The sequence below is a fragment of the Balearica regulorum genome, chromosome 6, assembly GCF_011004875.1.
Source record: "Balearica regulorum gibbericeps isolate bBalReg1 chromosome 6, bBalReg1.pri, whole genome shotgun sequence".
Classification (NCBI taxonomy): Eukaryota; Metazoa; Chordata; class Aves; order Gruiformes; family Gruidae; genus Balearica; species Balearica regulorum.
The window spans coordinates 35,061,121-35,077,573 of NC_046189.1; the positions used below are offsets into that span (position 1 = coordinate 35,061,121).

Consider the following 16,453-nt stretch of genomic DNA (forward strand, 5'->3'; position numbering starts at 1 on the left):
TCCATGCTAATGATGTAATTGTTTCTTCTATCATTTTGTCTACAAAAGAAGACTAGATAAGTCAAAGGCAGTGGCCTCTGGCTGATTATGTGTTTTGACAAATTAGATGATTAACTGGAACCTCAAACTTGAGCTTCGTTGTCTCAGCAGACCTAAAAGAGGAGATGAAAAGACTTGATTTTGAATGGACATGGATCTAGAGGGACCCCAGCCCAGACTGAGAGCCACTCAAAGAGCATTATTTGTACTGAACCCAACAAATAATGCACACAGGCTAATTTTAATATAAAAATTATAGTTGTCACTTTCAATAATGGATGCAGCATACGGTAATAAATGCAAAACACTTTCCAACATGTTCAAGTCGAGATGGAGAAACTAAGTTACCAATGACAGTTTTACCACATAATATATCAGTCTAACACTTAACAGCACTGAAAAGGAAATCCAGAGCACATCGGAAATATTAGTAAAGCAATGACAATATTTTTGTGTGTATTTATGAAGCCATTTAAATTCACACATAGTCAATTCACAACCTCACTGGTTGCCTAGGGATGAAACAGAGAGGACCGAATAGCAATAGGCACAAAATCCGCCTGTGTTACTCAAGTTGTTTTTTTACTGAGCTCGGTTTCAACACTCACCTGAACTTGCTTCAGTACATCTTCAAAACGTGCTCTCTGAATATTAAATGAAAAAATGTTATCAGATGAAACCAGGGTACTGTCTATCCTTTCAGCTACTACAGCTCAACAAAGTTGGGATAAACCTTTTCCAGTTATTCATGGTGTGACTGAAAATCCTATTATGAAAAAGTGTACTGCCATCATTTTACAAGTAAATACAATCTAAAAAAAAAGAGCTTTCTGTTTAAAATGGGAGTCAGGGAAACAAACACCTTCAAGAAACCCCAGACAAATTAAACCCTCTTGGGGCATTTTCAATGATTTTCCCCAAAGACATCAGCCAGATCAGCTTTGTGAATGAGGCCAGCTTCTGAAAGCTGAAATAGCATCAATTTCAATGGAAGCTCAACTTTAGCAAACAAAAGAAGTAATTTAAAAGATACAGGTGAATAAGGGTTAAGATGTATTAGCGTTCAGGCATTTCCAAACATATTAAATGTATATTAAAAATACTTAAAATATTAACTGTCTTAAGGGCAAGATTTTCAGCACTTCAAATGTCAATCAGACACTTATGCAAATCTGCATTTCTCCAGTTTCCACAACAAATAGCAAGTTTTGAAACCAATTTGATGTGTGAATAAAGCCCCTTGCCATTTTTCACAGCAGAAAGATTCCAGTATTGTAGCTGGGTAATGAACTGTGCCCTGAAATGACTAACTATAGTCATCACCACAGCCAGCTACATCACCTTTGGTAGGAAGCGAAATAAAAATCACACACGGTGCTCATGTAGCATGACCACAAGTATTACCTCATTTACAGAATCAGGAAAAAGTCACTTTCAAATCAAGGTATTGATTGTTTCAAAATGTAATTCCCCAGTCAAAAGCTATACCAAGAAAATAAATCCAGTAAAGGAAATTTGCCAATTAAGTAAGTGAACCTAATCTTGATTTTAAGTTACTTTGATATCAGAGATCATAAAAATAGAACCACAGTTTAAGTACCCATGTTAATAAAGTAGGAAAAAAAACAGCTAGGTATAAAATCGGTGATAAACTTTGTAGATAAATCTCCTTTGTCATTACATGGCCATGCCTATAGTTTATATGAGAACAAAACTGCTGACAGAAAATATATACATGGGCATTTTGAATTTTTGCTGCTTAAACCTGAGGTACACATTCACCTTGAATTCAAAGGATCAGAATGAGGCTGCAATAAGCACCTACTTCAACATCCACCTCCAATAATTACCAATTTCCTTAGAAAAAGCCAACAGAAGCAATCTCCTTGATACCCAGGGTTCGTTAGCAAAATTGTAACAGTGGCTCTTAACAGTATTTTACAAGACTGCAAGAAGAACTGAAAGTACTTTTATATACAGAGTGTGTGTTATTAACGGTCTCAGTTGCTATACAGATGTTCAGAGCTTTTCTGAACTCAGGGGATCAATATCTAAGAGATATTTGCGTTCTCTTTCCTTTCCGAAAGTCCCCAAAGCAGAACAGAATAGCTTCTCCTTTTTCATCACGCTGCAAGAACAAGCATATTTTGATGCGCTAAGATACTTTTGTGTTGACATATTTTTCTTAACAAGATATAGTCTTAATTAGTTTTATCTATCATTTGGAGGTTATCTAGAAGACATGTTAAGGATTTTTTTTAGTGAAGCAGAAAAAAAAAGTATGTTTTTAGATTGCATATTATACCTTACTATAAAACCAGTACCTGCTCATTACTGCACATCGCATAAAAACAGTTTTCAAAGTTGACACCGAAAACTGTTATCATCTAGTATCACGTGGAAATTAAATGCTAGGATTTGATTCTGCACAAAATACCCACGTATTCATCCCTTCATTAAACATGGTGGGTGAGGACGTGTGACCAAGACACAGAAGGTCTTGCTTTGCCCCACAGCGGGATCTCACAATAAGGTACAGCTCTGCACCAGCAGCTCCTCTGCTGGCCTCTGTCCACAAAGTTCTCAATCGGCATCAATACAACGTCCCAGTGTCTTAAATGATTATACGGCTACTTGCTAAATTCAAAATTGTTTTTGTTAATTGCTTTTTTTTGCAATCTCAGGTGTAGGAAAAGATAAACTCTCAAGGTACGTGAGGTCTATCCACAGGTACTCCCCCCCAGTACTGTCTTATGAAAACATTATGAAAAAACTTTATTTATTTATAGACACTACTTCTGCATGCACCTATAAAAACTATTGCTTTACTTAAAAATCCAAAGCTTCCAATCTCTCAGAATTGCAAGTGACAGATAGAGAAAACTATTTATTTTCTAGATAGGTACTGAATAACTTCCATTTTCCCCTATATACAGGTCATATTTTACAAGGTTTCCTAAAGTCATGTTTTCTTTAAAAACAGTGGTATCTTTTAGAACTGCAAAACTTATAATAAAACATCAATCACCTTTCCTTTTATAGGGAAAACGTTTCTAAGTAAACGCACCCCAATACCTCAAAGCATCAAAGGTATCAATGTAGAAAAGTATTAAAAAACCCTGGAAGATTATGCCCATCATACCAAGCAGCCATTCAACACTTTAAACAGGCAGCCAGATGGCTGGCTTCAGTCAGCCCATTTCCACCGATGTGTATTTAATCAGCTGAGTTACCCCAGACAAGTAACTAGCCCGGATTTTTAAGTGATAGACAATGACGGAGCGGGACAGCTAGAGCTGGAGATCAGCAGGGTTTAGAAATTACTTAAGGCTGGAGCTCGCCAGCCCTTGGCAGGCCGGAGGCGGCAGGGCTCAGCCCTGCTCCCTGGGCCAGCGGGATGATTGGGGAACCTGCTGGAAGCCCCAGCAGCTCAGCAGGACCTGTGGGACATTCCTGCAGCCTGGGCTGCAATCCTCCAGCTGGGCTCTTAATTACTGCCCCGACACCCAGCCGCCTCGGGAAAGCCTGCGATCCTTGCAGCGAGAGCGCCAGTAGCCTTGGGCATGTAAAATCTCTTTTGCTAGGGCCTAGCTGGCCAGCCAAAAATCAGACAGATGGAGTTTTACTAGAGAGGAAGGGAACAAAATGCTCTCGCTGCTACACAGCAAAATGCCCCTCTGATCCTTCAGACCTGTAGATTATTTATCTCCCCTTCAGTACGGGCCTCCAGACACCGTCCCACTCTAGCTGGAGTTTTTCATTTTTAGGTTATAAATCTGCTCCCTCCTTAATGGTCAGAGGATTTTCCCAGTAGTTCACTGGCCAACCACCCCATGGCCACACTGAAGGGCCCAGCCACGCTTTTACCTATTTAACTGTACTCCCTCTCTACACCTGTATTTTATTCCCCCCACATCCTCTCTTTCTCTAGTTCTCCAAAGCACACTGCTTTTTCACTACTATTTTTTATATTGCTGAAGCCAACAAGTTTTCACCAATTCCGACATACGTGCTTCAGTGATGGTTCTCCTAAGCAAACCTGGTTTGACCCTGAAGTCGATGATGGGCAAAGCCATTTAGTGACGTGTGCGTACTGTCCCTAGACAAACCTGGGGAGCGAGAGCTGACACTAAAATCTCTGAAGAGGTTATAGCGCGGAGGCTGCTTGGGAGCTGGATCCATAACTACAGAGAGCAGACAGAGCCCCTTCCATTACTTTATATAGAGAGAATGAGAAAAGGTGTCATGAATTTACACAAATTGCTCAAATATTATGATCTGAGTACTCAAACACTTATTTCTTGTCTGCGATCTACGGGAAATGTGCAGTTTGAGCTGGTAATACAACCACATGTTAATGACTCCCAGAACCAGCCCCAACTTTGAAACGGCGTGCCCTGAAGCCTCATTGCAGAGCGAAATGAGGACATTACCCATGCTAACCTCACGAAATAATCTCATACTCAACACTTGCTTTTACACAACATACTGCCGTAGTATTTACTGCCCTTTTTATGATCTTCTATACACAAGAGGCATTAAAAAAAGTTTTTATTTTAAACCCGTGAAAGTTCAAGAGGTTTTCTGACACGTTTGGGGGTTTTATTCATTTCATTTTTAAAAGGAATTAAAAATCTAGATTGCAACATCCAACATGAAGCAGCATTGAAAGTCAGTGCCTGGCTTGCTTATTCTGAGAAATAAAGTTGAGCGGTTTCAGGACCTCGTCTTTTGAGCATAGATTGCATTCTAGCGTATCAGATGCTGCAGTAATGGGATTTTGTAAATCTGAAACGCATTCATATTGTGTACATAAAGAAATCTCTTGATGTTTTACTTAGTTTAATGCTTTTTTTTTCATCGTATGTACCCGCCCATGCCCCCCTGCTTTCAACAGCTAATAACCAATACATCTGATGAAAATTAATTGTCTTGACAGCTTGCATAAAAACTATAAAGGTCCAAAGGAAAAATGCTGTGGCAGCATTTTCTTTCTCTGTAGGACAGTAGCTATGGAAACTATCTTTAGAGGCCAACTGGCCTTCATCCCAGTACAACACCAAAAAAACATCAAAATGCTACTTTCACTGGGTTAGTGAGTGGCACCAGTCTTAATTGTCAACCTCTACAACATTGCTGTATGTTAGCTAAAGCAAAATATTCATTGATTTTGTTGGGAGCAAAGCCGATATGACATTATAGTACTATTACAGGCTTAGATAAAACAGAGCCTTATGAACTGTGCTCATATTGATAATTACTATGATAACCTGTTACGAAGAACCTATGAAACATTTAAAACTAGACAGCTAAAATATCAATGTGCAAATTATCCATTTTCTTAATAGAAAATATTTTCTGAATTATTATGATAGAAATAATTTAGTCTTATCCTCAGGTAAATACTTGCAGCCAAAGAAGAAATCTCTAATCTTATTTAACTGTCACATTTCACTAACTGAAACGCCTAAACTTTCAGAAGGGTTTTATCCCACACAGCTAGCCTGAACAAAAGCTGTGATGTCTAATACAGTCTGACAAAATCATCATTTTTTATGAATGCTGAAAGATTATGAAGGGTTTTTTCCTCAAAAGGTAAGACACAAATGAGCATGAGTTGACTATTGCAAATGCATGTGGCAACTTTTATCACCAACCACAGAAGAGCAATCATAGGTCATTAACGAGGCGCTCAAACTTTTGAAGAAATATGTTTGTCATCCAGAATGGTATTCAAAAAGTAGTGAAAGATTTCAGTCGTTAAGAAACCCAGCTAGAAGGAAAGAAGCTGGAGTATACATATACGTCAAGTATACATACATTTCCATCTTTGCAGAGGTTGGTATTTCACTCAACGGTACCATTTTGCGACACTGAGGTACTCCGATACCTTTCTCCAGTTTTTCTGGAAAACTTCTGCCCACACCAGCAATTCTTATTTAAATGGCTTATGGGGACTATCCAGGCAGGACAGAATTATACACATCAGCTTTATGTTTACTCAAGACCCAAATTCTCCCCAGTACCACATGACACTATCTGGGTCTACTGGCAGCTATGGAAATGCAACATCTTGAAGAATCTGGCTTGAAACATGGGTACTTGGAAGTGCACTAGTTCAAAAAACAAACGCGAATGTATGATTCACAGGCTACTGTACCAAAAGAGGCACTGGGCTAGCTCTTAGCCAACTATCCGGGTAACCACTGAGCATCCACAAATCAATTACGGTTGCATTCAAAAAAGTCTATGCCTATGGGCAGAAGACAACTAAAAAGCAAAGCATGTGCCTAAAATGCCGGATATCTATGAAACTTTAAACTTTAATTCAGCTCGCAGATCACAATCACTGTTATTCATGAACGTCTAAATCTCCATCCTGCTGCTTCCACAGAGAAATTATGTTTCATCTCCGCCTTACCTCAAGAGGATCTGCTTGTAAGAGTTGAGACACAACACAGGCTGGATTCGCAGCAAGCCTGTGCTGGTGTAGCTCCATTTTGCCCGTTGGAGATACGCTCCTCTAAAAAAACTACTACACTGGCCAACTCATTTTAAACTGAGGCCAAGCATGCTATTTTGAGGCCATTAAACCAACAGGGATTATTATAAATATCAAAGCAGGTCAAGACCACATTCGTTGCTGCACTTTCTCTCACTCACAACTAATGATCAGATTATGAGCCCTGCAGGTACCTCGTCAGGGTGGTACAGCCATCCCGTTGGGGTGGACGGCGAGAGGTGCCAGAGCTTCCCAGGGGCAGCCCCAGGGACAGCCCACACAGGTTGCTCAGCCACCCCAGTCTGTCTCCTCGTAACCATAGCCACGACCTTCACTGATCTTTCAGTGCTGTATCATTTTCCACAGAGGAAAGCTTCTTTCTCTTACTAGAGGAAAGAAAATCTTTGAGCTGTATTTATTAAAGATCTAGCAACGAATGTCCACTCCTTCTTTTTAATGAATTAGCACCGTGTCAAGCAGCTTTCTCTGTAAAGCAGCACATGCAGTCTGTCAGAAATATGTATTTAGTTGCACTGCGTATTAGACAGTCAAAGGAATAAATTAAGACCTTCAATGAAGTCTTAATCCAAATTGTTTCACTGGTTGACTGCTCATCTCACCATATGGGAAAGGAGCTTTCACATTTCCTACCCAGACCTCACTGGTGGGATATTTCATATCACTGTAAAAAAAAAAAAGGGGGGGGGGGAGCAACTTTTCTGAAGGCAGCAAGAAATTCAGTACTGATCCAAATGGGAAGAGCATGCAGACACCCAGCTGTAGAGCTGTGATTTCATCCTGTCATGTAGGAACTCTGCATCTGAAATATTGACTGGGGGGGACTGGAAGGAAGAGGGCCATGCCACGCTTAGATCCCTTCGGTGCCATCAATAAATCCATGCCTGCCTGAAATTACAGGTAATATTTTAGATCTAACAACAGTTCTCTTTAATTTACCTGTTACCTTTAAATAGATTTTTCAGCGTATGATTGCAGCAAAACACACCAGAACTATTTATTACATGTTTCACACTGAGGTTTGATCCAATGCCACTAAACAAACCAAGTATGTTTCAACCAACTTGGATCTGACTCCAAAACACGTGGTCCATGCTGCCATCATAAAAAAGAGGAGATTAACAGAACTGAAAGGATAGACAATAGGGCTTATGTGCCAAAAGCCTGACTTATTTTCCCGTGTTAATCTCATAAGAGACACCCGTGACTGAAAACCTGGTCTTGCTTGCCATCCTTAAGACTATCACAGCTACACTACTGCCAAGTGAAGATGTTAAGGAGATTAATCCAGACTCTAACAATATTTATCTAAGTATTGTCATAAATACCTTTCTTAGAAAAGCTTTGACATGACAAGGGAGAGATAAACTCACATTTTGATGCATCCCAACCTAGCCAGTCTTCACCCTAGCACAAACCCCAAAATCAGCCAACAAAATGCACAAAAAAATACCCAAGCATGTTTTCATTACTCTATGAAGTAAATCCATCGGGGACCACTACCGTCATTTGCTTTATGTTAAGTGCATACTATAGCAATGAGTTACAGCATTAGCTTTTATGAAAAATATTTTTAACTAGCTATGAAAAATTTGATCCTTTCTTTGATGCACGTATCTCCACCCCAGAAAAGAACCGCCAGTAAAATAGAAGATTTCTAACATCTGTTAATACCACACTTGCTCTCCTCCAGTTTTACAACTTGGCTTTCTCCCTCACTGAAATACATGCTGTTGCAAATCCCAGTATCTTTCTCCACTCCTGCTTTCACACTTCTGTATTGGGTTTGCGTGGCAAGGTTTTGGTAGTGGGGCTACAGGGGTGGCTTCTGTGAGAAGCTGCTAGAAGCTTCCCCTGTGTCTGACAGAGCCAATGCCAGCCGGCTCCAAGACAGACCCGCCACTGGCCAAGGCCAAGCCAATCAGCGCCTCTGTGATAACATATTTAAGAAGGAAAAAAAAACAACTTAGGGAGAGAGGAGTGAGAAGATGTAAGAAACTCTGCAGACACCAAGGTCAGTGAAGAAGGAGGAGGAGGAGGTGCTCCAGGCGCCGGACCAGAGATCCCCCTGCAGCCCGTGGTGAAGACCATGGTGAAGCAGGCTGTCCCCCTGCAGCCCATGGAGGGAGGATGAGGGGGTGTAGAGATTCCACCCCACGCTGGAGCAGGTGGAGACACCTGAAGGAGACTGTGGCCCCATGGGAAGCCTGCACTGGAGCAAGTTCCTGGCAGGACCTGTGGCCCCGTGGAGAGAGGAGCCCACGCCAGAGCAGGTTTGCTGGCAGGACTTGTGACCCCATGGGGGACCCCACACTGGAGCAGTTTGCTCCTGAATGTTTGCACCCCATGGAAGAGACCACGCTGGAACAGTTCATGAAGGACTGTAGCCCATGGGAAGGACTCACGTTGGAGAAGTTCGTGAAGGACTGTCTCCCGTGAGAGGGACCCCATGCTGGAGCAGGGGTATGATGAGAGGAGTCCTCCCCCTGAGGATGAAGGAGCAGAAGAAACACCGTGTGATGAACTGACCGTAACCACCACTCCCCGTCCCCCTGTGCCGCTGAGGGGGGGAAGAGACCATGCTGGAACAGTTCATGAAGGACTGTAGCCCATGGGAAGGACTCACATTGGAGAAGTTCGTGAAGGACTGTCTCCCGTGAGAGGGACCCCATGCTGGAGCAGGGGTATGATGAGAGGAGTCCTCCCCCTGAGGATGAAGGAGCAGAAGAAACACCGCGTGATGAACTGACCGTAACCCCCACTCCCCGTCCCCCTGTGCCGCTGGGGAGGGGAGTAGGTTAAAACCGGGAGTGAAGTTGAGCCCGGGAAGATGGGAGGGGTGGGGGGAGGTGTTTTTAAGATTTGGTTTTATTTCTCATTCCTCTGCTCTGTTTTGCTTAGTAATAAATTAGATGAATTCCCTCTCTAAGTTCAGTCTGTTTTGCTCATGACGATAATTAGTGAGTGATCTCTCCCTGTCCTTATCTCGACCCACAAGCGTTTTGTTATACTTTTTCTCCCCTGTCTAGTGAAAGAGGGGAGTGATAGAGCAGCTCTGGTGGGCACCTGGCCCCCAGCCAGGGTCAACCCACCACAACTTCGTAACATCTGTATCACGAATCTCAAGATCTGACAGACTGTTCCACTGCAGGTTTTTTTTCCTTTAGTTGTGACACTTTCCTAACACTGCTTTTCAATCTTAATAGAATATCCCTTTGCAGCTAAGTACTTTCTACCTTTGATTAATTCCTGCTGCAAACCTGCAGTTCTCTTCCTGAACACAATTTGTCACCATTTTCTTCCAAGAGGAAGTAAATCAAAATCCAACATGGCCATTTTCTCCCTTCTCACTTGCCAAGATGGTGTTTGTCATGGCATCTCTCACTCGTTCACAACACCTGCCTTGCTCTTCCTTAGGGTCCTGCTGCCCTGGGTTCCTGTTCCTTGCCATACAGATCTATTACAGCCTTTCCCGGCTTAAAACATCAATGGAGTCATCCTTGGTCCTATTTGCCCCATTTTTTTCCTCTTCACTCTGTGGGATCATTGAACACTGTCTAGACTGCCACCCATCCTCACCTTTTGTCATCCATGCCTTTCCTAGCAAAATACCAGAACAACTCTTCAACCCTCTGTGAGGCTGGCCTCCAGGAACCAATTCCCAGCTCTTTATCGGGGAACCATAAAGTCCCACAAATCCCAGCTCCTTTCCATGGAGTCTGGAGCTGGAAATCTTGCAATGTTTTGAGACTTTCAGGTTTTCAGATACAGAGTTTGGACAGAGGCAGTCCATGTCTACAAGTAGGAGACACCAGAGTTTGTAGACTCCTGTTACCTAGTAGTCAGATATGGACCTGTAAGACACAGTGCCATCCATGAATATTCTTAGCAGTTTTGAAGTAACTCTTCAGAAATCTGATCATGTGAGAATGTCCAACTTTGAGAACAAATAGAAGTTGATTTCAAAAGAAAGCTACTCCTGCCCTCTGACCAATGTTTCCTCATTTTTCCTTGTACTCCATAGTCTACTTCTCTGATCGTTTGCTGACCTTTGTTTCACATGTACATTGTGGGGTTTGGGGCCACATTCTTTCTTATCATATTTTAACCCACTAGGTGCATTTGCACTCATCATTTAATGTGTGATGGGGTACTTTTTAGGTGAAAACTTGTCTTGCATCAACATTTAAAGTCTTGAGCTCACCATTCATAAGCTTGTAGATTCCCTCCTGCAGCTATGCACCAGGACCACAACCAGAGTACCTCGGGTGTAATATAGACACAAGGTTCCCAGCAGCTGATCCCCTGGTGCATGCCCAGGACCAGCAGCTGGTGCAACCTCTAGGGTCAACTGCAAGACAAAGTGGAGGTGTGGTCCCGGACCCACAAAGGATTGCAGCAAATAATAAAGTTCTTTTCTTAGTTGTGCCATGTCAGTTGATAATAGCGATGCACCTATTGAGTCCTTGGCTAGGCCTTACTTCAATGCCAATGCAAATGTAAATGTACTTCTTTTAACAAGAGGGAGCATTAAAAAGAAATAAAATCAAACCATAGCAGCATACTACAATACTGTAATTACTCATTTTCATTAGGTAACTCTGAAAATGGTAATTGGATACTGATACCAACTTACTCATCTACAAGAGACAAGCAATAGCATTAGTAGTTAAGCCAATGATGTTACATGGGAGAGAACTCTGCAGTAAAACATACAGCAAATTGTTCCTAGCTCATGAACTACAAATACCCATCTAGGGCTTAGAAGCTAGAGACATTCCCTGCAGTCCCCTGTATTACCACCTGTGCTATTTACATGAAAAAATATTTTTCTGTGTAGTAAATTGTTTGAAAGTTGGCACGTCAGATTCCCATTAACACCAACAGGAATTACAGATTATGGCTCAATCTCATTTTCAGTAGCCACCACAAATCCCTTTACTGCAGATGTCAAGAAGGCCAAGACATTCACATGGTGAGTATGGCTTTGGTTGGAGTTGGTAGCTTTGGACTTCATCCAAAGTCAACAGAAAGATGCATTTACAGCACTAGGTTTGGTCTACACTCTCCACTTACTGCATTTTACACAATTACATTTTTATTAAGGATATAGCTGCCCTTCAGGATGTCAGCAAGTTCATCATTTTACAAACTCAAGTTGGCTTTTACACCTGAGGCTAAGCACATACATTGGAACGCAGACATACACAGTGGGGATGGAGAAGAGGAACACAGGCAATTAGTTGAAAGAAGGAGGAAGGGAAAGAAAGAGCAGAAAAACTCTGTAAAGGTCAGCTTCTGTTGCCACAGAAATGACTGTGCGTATGGTAATGAAACCTGGAAGTATTCTAAAAGCTTAAAGCATATAGCTCATCTTCAGAAAAAAAGAACCGCTGAGAATAAGGAAGTGGTATACTCCGTCACAAGTAACTTTATTATCAGCAAATACACAATGGGATAAAGATTTTTAGCTTCCTGTAGTGGCTTAGACCAAAAACATGGGCAAAATCTTGGCACAGAGAAGAACTGAAAAGTCTGAAGGATTCAAGTGAACATAATGAGAGAGCAGCTGCATTGTGCATTTAGAACAACACAGGCCACCAGGAGCCAAGAGTCTATTTAAAGGGGTTTATACACAATGCAAGGGAAGTTATTAGAAGATGGAACAAAGATGTACATGGAAAGCAACTGGTAAATGTTTGGCTCAGATACTCAGAACCACATGGATTTAAGAGAAATCTTAAGGAGAGAGATGGCTAAAAGAAGAATGTTTCTTTTTTGTTCTTTCACAGCATACAACAGTGTTGAAAACTTTGTTTCTGTGATATATCAAACTTTTTTTTCCACGTCTTGGTTTTTCCTTCCTGATCTTACTTGCATTCTGATTTTTCTGGAGGATAATTTATGTTTCAGATGCGAACTGTCAGTGCACACACCATAGCAAAAGAGGTAGAAGTACCCGACTCTCCTTTATGAGCCATTAATTTCTGTATTTTAAAGATTTTTCTTTCTGAATAAAAAAACCTTCCCATTTTAATTTCAAGGTATAAATTCTCAAAGAACTAGAGAACTCCAGGGTATCTGACTTTTAGAAGAATTTTGCATATGTGAGCCTTGCTGGCAGAACACCCAGTCTTTCTCTTAATGTTTAAATAATTTGAATATATTTTTAAATAAAAAAGAAATAAATTGCCTGATTTTTTTTTTTTTAAATTTCATCCACATCAGCTTGGGTCTGTATCCATCACCTAATATCCTAGTACTATCAATTCTTTGGTCATTCCTAGGAGTTTCCATTACAAAATGTAAATGAGATCTAGATATCAAAGAGTTAGAAACAATAAACAGAATTTTGCTGTAGTAATCCCTCCAGACCTTCTTCAGAATGGAAGCATAAAAGTAAAATCAACCAGGCTTCTGGTTGATGTTTTCACATGAGTATTATTAAAATTGCCTTTTCAACATCCGAACAGTGGCAATTCTGCGTTAGCACTCCAACAACCTCAACTTCACCACGGGGCAGTTTCAGGTGGAAGAGTGGCCTCAAATCTTCACGGAAACATAAGCCGAAAGCAGAAACACAATTCCTGTATCTTAAATACCAGTCCCAGCTCCATCACACTACACGATTACATTTTAACCACATAACCAAACTAATAGCGGCTACCTATCATAATGCTTGAGAATCAGAGTAGAGCAAAAGCGGTTTGGGTTGTTTGGGGATTTCTTGTACGCCACCTCTGTGCAAGCTTTAATGCTGTGAACAACTACTACACACATGCTTAACTTCACACACAGAGTAGCCTTTCTATTTCAATGCTGTAACACTAAGGTTAAGCAGGTGTCTAATTGGTTGCAAAATCAGGGTCTTAAATGGAAAATTAATCAGTGTAAGAAGTGGATTTATGCACAACACCTGGCTGCTGCTGAGCTTATCTGCACAGGGATTTATCTGGCCAAGTCAAGCAGTGGGGTAGCAGTAACACTCTACAACAGTTGTAACTAACCCTACATAGCACAGAAGTGGAGAAGTTAACTATTACTAATTATTACAGAAAGGGAGCTTCTTTGCTTAAGAAAGAAGGTGGTACCAAGCACCTACAAAGCATACATTTACACTTAAGTCCAGCAAGAAAAATTTGTCAATAAGTAAGCGCAACATGCAATTAACAGCAAAAATGCAGATGAGAAAAAGCTGAAGCAGGAGAAAGTTTCCTAGGAAACACTCTAAAAACACCAAGGTACAAAGAGACTAGATTGAAAAAGCCAAAAAGTACAACATACAATATTTCTGAGCTAAAGGATATAATATTCCTATCCACGATGTTCAGTAAAAGAGGAAACTATAAGAGAGATGATGAAACCATCCCTAATTTTTGATCTTTCTCATTTTTGCATTAGAGCTCTGCGCTGAACTTCCAATTCATCCTTAATGATCAGCACACCACTGCGCTGGGGGGGACACACCATATGGCTCACTTTAACGGCGTAAATTGTACGCTGTGACATGAATGGAACTGCTCCTCGTGTACAGTCAATCACCAGTTTCAAGGATTCGGTGGAACGGGGATTACACCGCACACCACAGCCACGCCAGGGAAAAGCAGGGCTTCGGAGCAGGGGGCACACAGTCAGGCTCAGGCTTCTGTTCTGCACCTCCGAAACGTGCTGGGTCACAGCAAGTTCTGGGAGCGCTTTAACCTGGATGACTCAAAATTTTATCAGAGCATTTTTACCGCAACAGCAATCTAATAATGTACTTTTTCATACTGTTTTCCTGCACAGCACAATAATTTTCAAGTTTTAAAAGGAACACTTAAATCTACAACAGCAGGGACGTGATGACATTTTTATTCTTGCCACTGGCAAGCCTCATCTAATGCCAGTGACATTAATCCCAGTGTTCACTGGCCAAAGGAGCGAAGTCTTGGTAAATTCAGCTAAAGCTTGGTCGCTTTATCCTGAAAGGGCATACTGTATTTAGCTTGTATGATTTGTTTCCTCTTTTAACAAGAAATGGAAAAACATTTTCAGTACTCACAGCAAAAAAAGTTATGGTTCATCACCAATGACCAGCATCAAAATTTACAGAAAAAAATTCCTTAGTGTTGTGATTACTGCCCAATTATTCCCCAACCACATCTAAAAATCTAACCTGCCCATTCCAGCGTTTCAGAGCAATTTTTATTGACCTACTAACCTGTAACTCTGGGAAGCCTGGAGCTAAGAATGCAATAATGGCTAGCAAATACAAGTCTCCAAACAGAGTGTAATAACCTTAAGTAAACTACTGCCAAGCAAAAGTCCTGCAGATCAAACAGTTCCCACGAAGCCTTATGCTATTAACTAGCAAAAAAGTCCCATGATATCTCCATAGCCATGCACAATAACAGAGCACTGCGCTTCTGTTTACTTACATAGCTTATCTGCAATCCAGTAATGTATACAGTCAATCCCTCAGATGTAAATCACTTGTCTATTTAATGTTACTTCACTTGTTAAAAACTTTGCTAGCTTTCTAATGATAAACAAGGGGTTTATCTGGAATATCAATTTTTAAGGGATGTAAAAATTTACAGTGGATGTTTATAAACCATTTCAATTTGGGAGTCAATTTTCTATCATTACATGGAGAAAAATTATTGCAAATACATAAAGTTAGAAACAATGTGATACTTATGTGGCTCTGCTTTTTTCCTAAAGGAAAACACAAGGCCCAGTCACACCTATTCTACCTTATTTCAGCCATTTTCTCGGTAAAGCCACCTCAGAAGATGGATAGTGGATCTAACACCCTACCAAAGCCAACAGAACGAACAACTGGAAGCTGGTCGGACAGCAGTGGGTCACTTTGCACTCTGCATTTACTTTGCCCCCTATCGCTCTGTGTACTTGAACTCATTTCAAAAAGATCTCTTTTCAGCCTGATGTACTTCTTCCATCAGTACAATCTCCCCGCGGTGATTTGTGCACCGTGAAGGAGTCAATGTTTAAACCAACGGGAATTAAAACAGAAAAGAAATAAAGCCCGTTAGGATGCTCCTGCCAGAGTCGCAGCGCAAGGAGAAAATCCGCTGCCTCTGAAGCAACAGGGCTCAAACGCGGACCCCGCCGTCTTCCCCCTGCAACTCAAGAACGAAAAGAGAAGAAGAAAAAGCGGACTGCATTTTCCCCCCGGCGGGGGAGAGCCCGAGCCCCCGCGGCAGGGCCGGGCGCGCACAGGCGCGGTGCGGGGCTCCCGGCCGGGCAGGGGCCGCGGGGGGGCCGGCCCGGGGTGCCCGCTCTCCGCGGCCGCGGGGTTTCGGGGCTTCTTCGGCCCGCGGGCGGCTCCGCGGACGCGGAGGGCGGCCGGTCGGCGGCCGCAGGGAGCCCGGCCTTCCGCACGGCGCTGCGGCGGGCGCGGCCGCCTCGGGCTTGCGTGGCCGGCGGGGCGGGGAGGAGGCCGGGCCGGCGGCGGGGAGCGGCGGCAGGTGCCTCCCCCCGCCCGCGGGCCGCGCCCGTCCCCGCGCAGCCCCGCGCAACCCCCGGGCGGGGGAGCGGCGGGCGCCGCCGGGGCCGGCGAGGGGGAGCCGGGGAAGGGGAGGAGACGGCGGCGGGGCGGGCAGGAGGCGCGGCGGGCAGGTGAGGGAGGGGAGGCGCGGCCGGCTTCTTACCTGCTCGGCGGTGGGGCATGCTGCGGCGGGCGGGGGCAGCGCGTCCCGGCGGGCCGGGGAGCCCGCCGCCGCCGCCCCCCGCCTCGGCAGAGCGGCTGCCGCCCCCCGGGCCGGCCGCCCCGCCGCCGCCGCTCTCCTCTTCCGCTTTGTTCCGCCGCGGCGGCTTCTCCTCCCGCTCCCGCCGCAGCCGCGGGACGCGTAACATGTGCCTGGGGCGGGCGGGCGGGCGCCCGGGGTGGCA

At 43.1% G+C, this 16,453-nt stretch overlaps 1 protein-coding gene across 7 annotated transcripts in view; it reads right to left on the bottom strand.

Annotated features, from left to right (window-relative positions):
• The window catches only part of NCKAP5 (NCK associated protein 5), a 395,279-nt gene that overhangs the window by 236,997 nt on the left and 141,829 nt on the right, over nucleotides 1-16,453 (bottom strand). The window contains exon 1 of one of the 7 annotated variants that reach the window (XM_075757173.1): nucleotides 16,213-16,283. The exons of the other annotated variants lie outside the window; for them this stretch is intronic. The gene's annotated coding sequence lies outside the window, so the exon portion shown is untranslated. Of the gene's footprint in view, nucleotides 1-16,212; nucleotides 16,284-16,453 lie in introns of those variants that run through there. 7 annotated transcript variants of the gene reach the window in all.